Here is a 9,384-nt window from a genome sequence, read left to right as displayed (position 1 = left end):
ACTTCCAGCTACTTATTACTTAGCAGCTTATTGGATTCAAGAGAGGTTCAGTAGCAAAAGTCAGCTTTTTTTCCGACGAGATACATGGAGAACTATCAAACGCCCCATCGCCTTGGACGAGTCCTGCGCTGATCCTCCAGCTTGGCTAACATTTGTGCGTCGGTGTGTGCTGCCCTTCCTCCTAGTTTAAGGCTGATCGGCCTCGCCATGATGAGAACTGTATCCCCAGAAATGTGCCTTCTTCAATAAACTGGAAGGCAGCTTCCATCTCCCTCCTCGCTTTTTTTCCAATCGCGGCCCTCTTCCAGATTAGCTGGATTACACGTTTCAAGCCGGCATGTGCTCCGGGGCATTAACGCTTGTGGTCTAAACGCTAATGCAGCTGAACAGCCAATGTCGCAGGTCTGCGCCCGAGAAAGGTAGCTTCTGTTTGGTCCGGCTGCTATGGCAACCACGTCCACGTTTTGCTGCTTGTTCCCCTAGATGCTTTTGGTTACTTGGTAGGTTGCTCCTAAAAATCCAATGTCCTGGGGGAAAAAAAAAAGACTGCTAGCAAGGACTCAGAAAGCTTCCCGTTTCACCTCCAAATTAACAGGTCCCATGGTGTAATGGTTAGCACTCTGGACTTTGAATCCAGCGATCCGAGTTCAAGTCTCGGTGGGACCTCGCATGGCATTTTTGTTAGGAGTTCCAACTTCGAGAGCCTCTTCAGAGAAACCTGTCAATTGCAAAAATGCCACCCTGAGTAGAACAGCAGCGAAGCGTTTTGTGCTTGTGACCAACATAAGTGGCTATTGCGCATGCGTACGTCTTTTGCCTCGTAGAATGGGCGAGGGGGTGGGATCTAAATCGCAGAGCTGTCAAAAGAACACTTTTCTGATTCTCATTGGTCACCTCCGGAGAATGAATTCAGCTGCGTTCAACTATTGGCTAAAATGGGAAATCCAATTTCCGTTTCAACAGTGAAGGAAAAAAAACCATCCTGGTTTAGTCTGTCGTTCCTGATTTTCCATATTTTGGACACGTGCATGTCTCAGTCTAAACTTTTTATTTTTTTTCCCTTCTACCCCCTTGTTATCTAACTTTCGGTGATGCATTAAAAAATGACAACTTAATATCAATCTCTTATATTATGTAAGTGAATTGGTGAATTAAGATGCAGATTTTTGATTTTATTTTATTTTACTACTTCTGCAGCAATGTCAGGATTGGGGCAAAACGGGAAATTTGGAAGGGTGGAAGGCAGTTATGCAAGTATCAGTTTCCTTAAAATTACCATTTTACTTAAGTGCCGATATCACTACACTACTAACCAGAGCATATAAAACATTTGCTAGGCCAATTCTTGAATACAGCTCGCCTGTCTGGAACCCATACCACATTTCAGACATCAATAAAATTGAACGTGTCCAGAAATATTTTACAAGAAGAGTTCTCCACTCCACTGACCACAACAAAATACCTTATGCCACCAGACTTGAAATCCTGGGTTTAGAAAACTTAGAACTCTGCCACCTTCCACAAGAGCTAAGTTTAACTCATAGAATCATCTATTGTAATGTCCTTCCTGTTAAAGACTACTTCAGTTTCAATCGCAATAATACAAGAGCAACCAACAGATTTAAACTTAATGTTAATCGCTTCAATCTAGATTGCAGAAAATATGACTTCTGTAACAGAGTTATCAGTGCTTGGAACACATTACCTGACTCTGTGGTCTCTTCTCATAATCCCAAAAGCTTTAACCAAAAACTTTCTACTATTGACCTAACCCTATTCCTAAAAGGACTATAAGGGGCGTGCATAAGAGCACAAACGTGCCTACCATTCCTGTCCTATTGTTTTTTTCTTTTCTTATGTATATATGCTTATACTTCCTTATATTTCCTCATATATATGTTTATACACTATATAATCATTTTGTGTGATGCTTGTGTATATTATTGTGACAAAAATAAATAAATAAATAATAAATAAATAAATAAATAAATCATGCTGTATAGCCTCCATTCCCCTCACTCTGGTCATTCCCGTTTGATAATATCTGGTCCTTTTAAACATCAGATTTGGTTTACGAAAGAATAGAATTCTTTATTGGCCAAGTGTGATTGGACACACAAGGAATTTGTCTTTGGTGCCCATACTCTCAGTGTAGGTAAAGAAGAATAAAATTCATCAAGAATCACAGGATACAATACTTAGTGATAGTCATAGGTTACTAATAAGCAATCAAATCATACTAGGAAATAAATAAAACACTATAAATTGTAAAGATACAAGCAACATGGTTATAGTCATAGTGGAAAGAGATAGGTACTAGGAAGGATGAGAAGAATAAATAATTTTTTAAATATAAATAAATATAAATTTTTATATTTTATATAAAATATAAAATAATAAATAATTTGGTAAATAAATAATTTATCAAAGAAGCAAACAACACAGGTATATAAATATTTTACAATGTTGGGTACTTAAGTGGAAGTAGGGGAGGAAAGGATTTGGGTAAATAAACATTTGAATGATTAGTTATGCTTTTATTTAAATCAGAGTTTAAAACTATTGTTTCATTTAAAAAATGAACCTACCTCAAAGAGAGTAAGGTGAACACACCTTGTCAATTCATTCTGTTCTAGCTGCCAGGGGCTGTTTACTTATCTCTTAATGCTAATACAGAAATGAAGATGAGTAGTAAGTGTATAAAGAATGACAGTTCAGTGATTAGAGAATTTGAGATCTCTCAATAAAGACCCTGCATTAAAAACTGAAATAAAAATCAGGAAAACATTTGTGCCATATTATGATTTGAAAGAATAGATTTCTGGTCTTGAAGCACAAAAAACAAACCTAATCATCAAGTAATCAAAAAAAAATATTTGTACAGCACTTCATATACATAGGTAAGGCAGGCAAGGATAATAGAACAGAAAAATAGAACAAAAAGAATAGAACAGAATAGAATAGAATAGAATAGAATAGAATAGAATAGAATAGAATAGAATAGAATAGAATAGAATAGAATTCTTTATTGGCCAAGTGTGATTGGACACTCAAGGAATTTGTCTGGTGCATATGCTCTCAGTGTACATAAAAAGACAAGATACATTTGTCAAGAATCAAGGTATAGCACTTATGATAGTCATGGGGTACAAATAAGCATACAAGGAAACTAAATCGTACAAGGAAACTAAATCATAAGGATACAAGCAACAAAGTTACAGTCATGCAGTAAATGACTAAATGGGAGGAGATGAGTGATAGGAACGATGAGAAACTTGGTAACTTAAGATGTGTGGACTGCAGTTCCAAGCATGCTGGCTGGGGAATGCTGGAAATTGAAGTCCACATATCTTAAAGATGCCAAGTTTGAAAAATACTACTTTAGATTGATTTGGTCCTCCAAATACAAGATTTGGGTGATTCTCTATTTGGGTTTACCATTTCAGTTACCTGAGAGATAACAATGGATTTTATTTTTAACTTAGTTGTGGATGACAGAAAGACCTGTATCTCCCAACTTATAACACAACCCCAGGCACACACAGTCATTACTCAATGAGCAATCATATCTCAAAACCAACAGATTACAGAAGAAGAATTTAATGCAAAGAGTGCCCAGTTTATTTATGCAACAGATTGTAGTGGTTGGTTGTTGTTGTTTTTTCCAGTTCTAATTATCCGCTGAAGTCTGTGTTTGTCTTGTTTGGTTGAGAACCAAACCAGACAGTTATGGAGGTGCAGATGATAGATTCAATAATTCCTCTGTAGAATTGAATTAGCAGCTCTTTGGGCAGTTTGAGCTTTCTGAGTTTGTGCAGAAAGAACATACTTTGTTGAGCTTTTTTGATGATGTTTTTGATGTTAGATGTCCATTTTAAGTCTTGAGATATGAGAGAACCTAGAAACTTGAAGGACTCTACTGTTGATACTGTGTTGTTTAATATTGTACGAGGTGGTAGTATAGGTAGGTTTTCTTCTAAAATCCACCATCATTTCTACGGTTTTGATTGTATTTAGTTCAAGATTATTCTGGTTGCCCCACAAGGCTAATTGTTCAACCTCCCACCTGTATGCAGATTCATTGTTGTCTTGAGTAAGATCAATCACTGTTTTTTTTAAACTTCAGTATTTTAACAGAGGGATCTTTTGAGATGCAGTCTTTGGTGTATAGAGAGAAGAGAAGTTGAGAGAGCACACAGCCCTCGGGGGCTTCTTTGCTAATTGTATAGGTATCTGATGTGATTTTGCCTAGCTTCACCTGCTGCTTCCTGTCTGTTAGGAAGCTTATGATCCATTTACAAGTGTGGTCAGCTTGCTGATTTAGTTTAGTTAGAAGAATATCTGGAATGACGGTGAGCTGACGTCTACAAAGAGGACCCTTGCATAGGTCTTCGGAGATTCAAGATGTTGTAGAGTGTAGTGGAGAGTCATATTAACAGTATCATCTGTTGATCTATTTGCTTGGTAGGCAAATTGCAAGGAGTCTAACAGTGGGTCTGTGATAGTTCTCAGGTGGCCGAGCACTAGACTTTCAGAGGTCTTCATAAGTAGAGATGTTAGAGCAATCAGTTTAAAGTCATTCAGTTCCTTAATGGAGGGTTTCTTCAGCACTGGGATAATAGTAGAGCATTTGAAGCAAGAAGGAACATAGCACATCTCTAGTGATTTATTAAAGACGCAGGTGAAGATGGGGGCCAGTTGGTCAGCACAAATTTTTAAGCAAGAAGAAACTATCTTGTCTGGACCTGGTGCTTTTCCTGGCTTTTGTCTGTGAAATAGGCGTTGTACCTCATTCTCTATAGTCACCAGAGATGGTGGACCCAATGGGATAGGATAGGTTGTAGAAGGATTAGCTGTTGTTGGTGTGTCTGAGATGGAGATTGGATGCCAGTTGTTGATTTCCTTCAGCTTGGGAAGAAGGTTTGCTGTAACCAATGATATTTTTAAGAGTTTTCCACATGTTTGCTGGTTCATTTGTTTAGAACTGATTCAGAGTAGCTTCTTTTTGCTGCTCTGATTTCCCTTGTATCAGGCCAGAAACACATTTCTGGCCTGATTGTACAGCATTCTATCGCCTTTTCTGCAGGCTTCCTCTTGGAACGATGTAGCTGCTTAAGTTTAGCTGTGAACCAAGGTTTATTGTTACTGTATATTGGCGAGTTTCGGCATACATAGGTCTTCACAAAAGCTGACATATGATGTTTTATTTATTTATCTATTTATTTATTTATTTGTCAAGCACAACAGTATATATAAGTATAAGCATGAAATAACCATACGAATTGGATACAATCAAAGGGAACATTAGGACAGGAACGGTAGGCACGCTGGTGCTCTTATGCATGCCCCTTACAGACCTCTTAGGAATGGGGTGAGGTCAATAGTAGATAGCCTTTGGTTAAAGCTTTGGGGATTTTGGGAAGAGACCACAGAGTCAGGTAGTGCATTCCAGGCATTAACAACTCTGTTACTGAAGTCATATTTTCTACAATCAAGATTGGAGCGGTTCACATTAAGTTTAAATCTATTGTATGCTCATGTATTGTTGCGACTGAAGCTGAAGTAGTCTTCGACAGGGAGGACATTATAGCAAATGATTTTATGAATTATACTCAGATCATGCCGAACATGGCGGAGTTCTAAATTTTCTAAACCCAGGATTTCAAGTCTGGTGGCATAAGGTATTTTGTTGTGATCAGTATCTGTGAGTTCATCCAAGTCTACAGAGGTATCTTCAAAAACATTCCAATCAGTGTAATAAAGGCATGCTTGTATTTTTAGCTTTGCCTCTTCAGTTCAAGTCCTCAGTGGTTTAATTGTTGGTTTAATGATTTTCAGTCTTTGTCTATAAGCAGGTAGATCTGTGATCAGAGCGTCCCACTGCTGTGATCAGAGCGTCCCACTGCTGCTTGTGGTAAAGACCGATAAGAATCTTTTAATGTTGTTTAGCAATGGTCTAAAGTATTTTTGCCTCTTGATATGCTGAAAATATTTTGATAGCTCTTTCCTTAAGTCTGCTTTTGTTTAGGTCACCCAAAATAATCTGAAATTTGAATAATTTGAATAATATAACAAAATAATGTGAAAGACTGGATTTGCATTTATGGAAAATATACCAATTTTCTAGATTCAACCACTTTGCCGTCCATACCCTAATCTCCTTTTCAATTTTGAAAGTTTATTTAAAAACACATCATAATTTGTTCACTTTCTGACAATCCAATTCTATCTAATTACAATCACTAAAAAGTTCTTCTTGTGATCTCTGTTTCTGCTTTGTCAATAAAGGTTGTTTGTATTCAAAATGAAACTAGAAAGATTTAGAAATTCAGTTCTATAAAAGTGTTTATTCAATTCTGCCAGAGTACTTTGGCCTGGAGGATATACCTGTGTAAACTGGCAAATTGGTTGTTAAGTAAAGCAGTTGTTAAATGAAAACTGTGACTATACTAACAGGCTATAATGGCAAATACAGGACAGCAAAAGAGAGCTACTGCAAAGATTGTAAATGTGAGCATTTTTTCATCAATATTATAACTGAATGGCTGTTGTTCAAGGCAATCAAGAAGTGAGAATGGTCTGTAATCAAGTCTGCTGTTTTTCAGAACTAACTATTTATTTATTTATTTATTTATTTATTTATTTATTTATTTATTTATTTAAATATATATTAAATAATATTAAATAATAAAATAGCTCTGTAGCCAATGTATAAAAGGATTACTAAATTATGGCTTGTTGGGGAATTTACAGGGATGTTACAGCATTGTAACCTAATGACATGCTGCTACTGTATATTTGAGCTTTATGATCGTTGCTTGATCATGGCTAGTTACTGATTCCTCAAGATACTGACTGTTGTGAATTGAACTGTGTTTTACTGAAAGAAGACCTTGTTTGTTGTACAAGTCTATGTTGGTGAGAAGACTTTGTAATATCCCTGACTGGCTTTATATATGTATGACCTGGAATTGTTGTTGGACTATGACTTTGCCTTTTCCCTAAAAGTAAAGGAGTATCAAACCCCAGTTTGTCTGCAAGTGACTGTTATTGTATACAACCAGTCTCAGTCGTTTTCATGTGTAGGGCACTTTGCTCAACAGTCCACAACCTCGGTTGTGAACCCAGATTATCCTTAACAAAAGCAAAGGGCACCCTCGGTACAGGCACAGAAGATGACTTTCTCAAACTTGTTTGTTTATGAGGTGAACACTCTGTCCTTTAAGGAGGGAGATTGACGTGGGGAAATAATGCAATTGCCTCTTTCAGAGGTAACCACAAGGATTCAAAAAAGTCAAGATGGCAGCCAATACCACTCAATTGTAATACACTCCTTTTTCTTGTTTGCTGCCTGGTTTCCTCTTGCCAGAATCTGCTTCCTGAAGTAATTGTCATATCTGGCTTAACAGCAAGTCTGGAATTTGGAGCTGCAGTCATGGTATATCCTAGGGAAGTGTTTATAATCTGTTTTTTAACAGATTATATTTATATAAGTTATATTTATTTATAAGTATTATAAATAAATCAATAAGGTAAGATAAATTGAGTATAAGAAAAAAAATGTGTGTTTCCTGGCACTAACTTTTCTACACCCTGGAAATGCTTTTGGAGCCTTCACACTTCATACAGGCTATGTTTAGGATTGAACTTTTTGGATTAATGCTCAGGTGGTCAAATCAAACTTTAAAATATGGAATTAAGTAGATTTACTTAGCCATTCTGCTTCTTAAGTGAAATAAGTGAATTTTGAAAGTAGCAGCATGATTTTCTTGTCAAAACCAGCTCAGAATTTCTCTTTTTCCTTGCAGTCTTCATGCCTTATAATAATGCCTTCTACAATGCTTGTATGAGTTTCCACCAAATGAATAATAATAAAACAGGGTATTTCAGTGCTTCATGAAAAATGTGTATTTTTTAAATTTAAAGTTATTAGCGAGTCATATCTGTATTTCATAATATGGTTTGTAAAAGCTAGATATGGAACTAAACATTTATTATTATTTATTATTTAATATGTAATGACATAATCTAATATCTGCTCTTGATAATAGATCTATCTATCTATCTATCTATCTGTCTATCTAATCATCTATCTATCATTACTTTTCTTAATGCTTTGCAATTCTTTTGTCTTAGGAGTAGATGAATATCCTATCTGCAGTAAGATCTGAGAAGTAAAAGTAACAACCAGATTAAAAGTTAACTTGGTAGGAACATGGCAAAACTCAACTTGGAGAATAGCAGATGATTTCCATTTGCAGTTTAGCCTTTTCAAATAGCTTCTTCTCAAAGCAAATTTTCTGTAGTAAACATCAGAATTGAGATTTTGCTACAAAAATGTGAATAGCTGAGCATTAAGAACAGGTGATATAGCTCCCAGCATATTTTGAGAAGTAGTTATGGTAATAAAAGAAAGCCAAGAAACAATCCATTATTTTAATTTAATTTATTTACTTAAATTTATATGATGCCATCTCACTATCCATCAATCTGGACTTTTTCACCATAACATCATTTCGTATAGTGTGTTTCGGTTATGGAGAGTCTGCTTTTCTTAGCCCAACTTGCTTTGTGGTGAGACTTTCTTGCATACGAAGACGGCAGTTTAGACCAGTGTTTCTCAACCTTAGCAACCTCCAGATGTGTGCACGTCAACTGTCAGAATTCCTCAGCCTCATGTTAGGGACCTGAATTCTGCAATCTTAAAGATACATTGCTTGAGAGATGCTTGTTTTTAACATCTGACAATAAAGTAATACTTAATCAGTTGCAAATGGGAAAACTAAGTTAAGTTACAAATGTAAGTTTCTAAAAATAACCACCACCAAAATAGTGTAATACAAATGAATAACCAAATAAATCATATTTCTAAAGCCTTCCAGGTAGCCACTTGGCAGAATGGAAGGAAAGAGAAATCTTTAATAATAATCTTTTTTCTATTCTGTTTCTTTTTCAAGCCTGCATCATTTTTCCTGCAAAAAACAAACCATCCAATTAAAAATAAATAAATCATGGAATAGAGAATATAGAAGAGTAATATATTCTGGAGATCATCTAGTCCACCTCTGCCTAGACCACTTCAGGAAATACATGCCTTATAAAGACTACCTACTTACAAAAATAACAATTAGATTTAAGTCCTAAAAGAGATTTCCTCGCTCTCACTCTCTCCCCCCCTCCCCACCCTCTTTTTATCTATCTATCTGTCTATCTATCTATCTATCTATGTCATGGATTTGTTCTGGTTCCTTTTTTCTGAGGCATGATTAAATTCCCTCCTCCAGAAAATTTCTAAGGACCTTCTAATGTAACTGACTACCAGCCCCCACCCCGCACCCTTTGGGCCCAAATTTTCCCCAATCTTGATTTAGATTCATTGTATAA

The 9,384-nt window shown here is 36.2% G+C and overlaps 1 non-coding gene across 1 annotated transcript; it reads left to right on the top strand.

Moving 5' to 3' along the window:
* The first annotated feature begins 594 nt into the window (after window positions 1-594).
* On the top strand, window positions 595-666 carry TRNAQ-UUG (transfer RNA glutamine (anticodon UUG)). The gene has a single exon. It is a non-coding gene; the product is annotated as a tRNA-Gln (tRNA).
* Window positions 667-9,384: the final 8,718 nt, after the last annotated feature.

The sequence above is a fragment of the Ahaetulla prasina genome, chromosome 4, assembly GCF_028640845.1.
Source record: "Ahaetulla prasina isolate Xishuangbanna chromosome 4, ASM2864084v1, whole genome shotgun sequence".
In the NCBI taxonomy this organism is placed as follows: Eukaryota; Metazoa; Chordata; class Lepidosauria; order Squamata; family Colubridae; genus Ahaetulla; species Ahaetulla prasina.
Note: the sequence above shows the minus strand (reverse complement) of the source record. Positions and strands in the feature narration are given on the sequence as shown.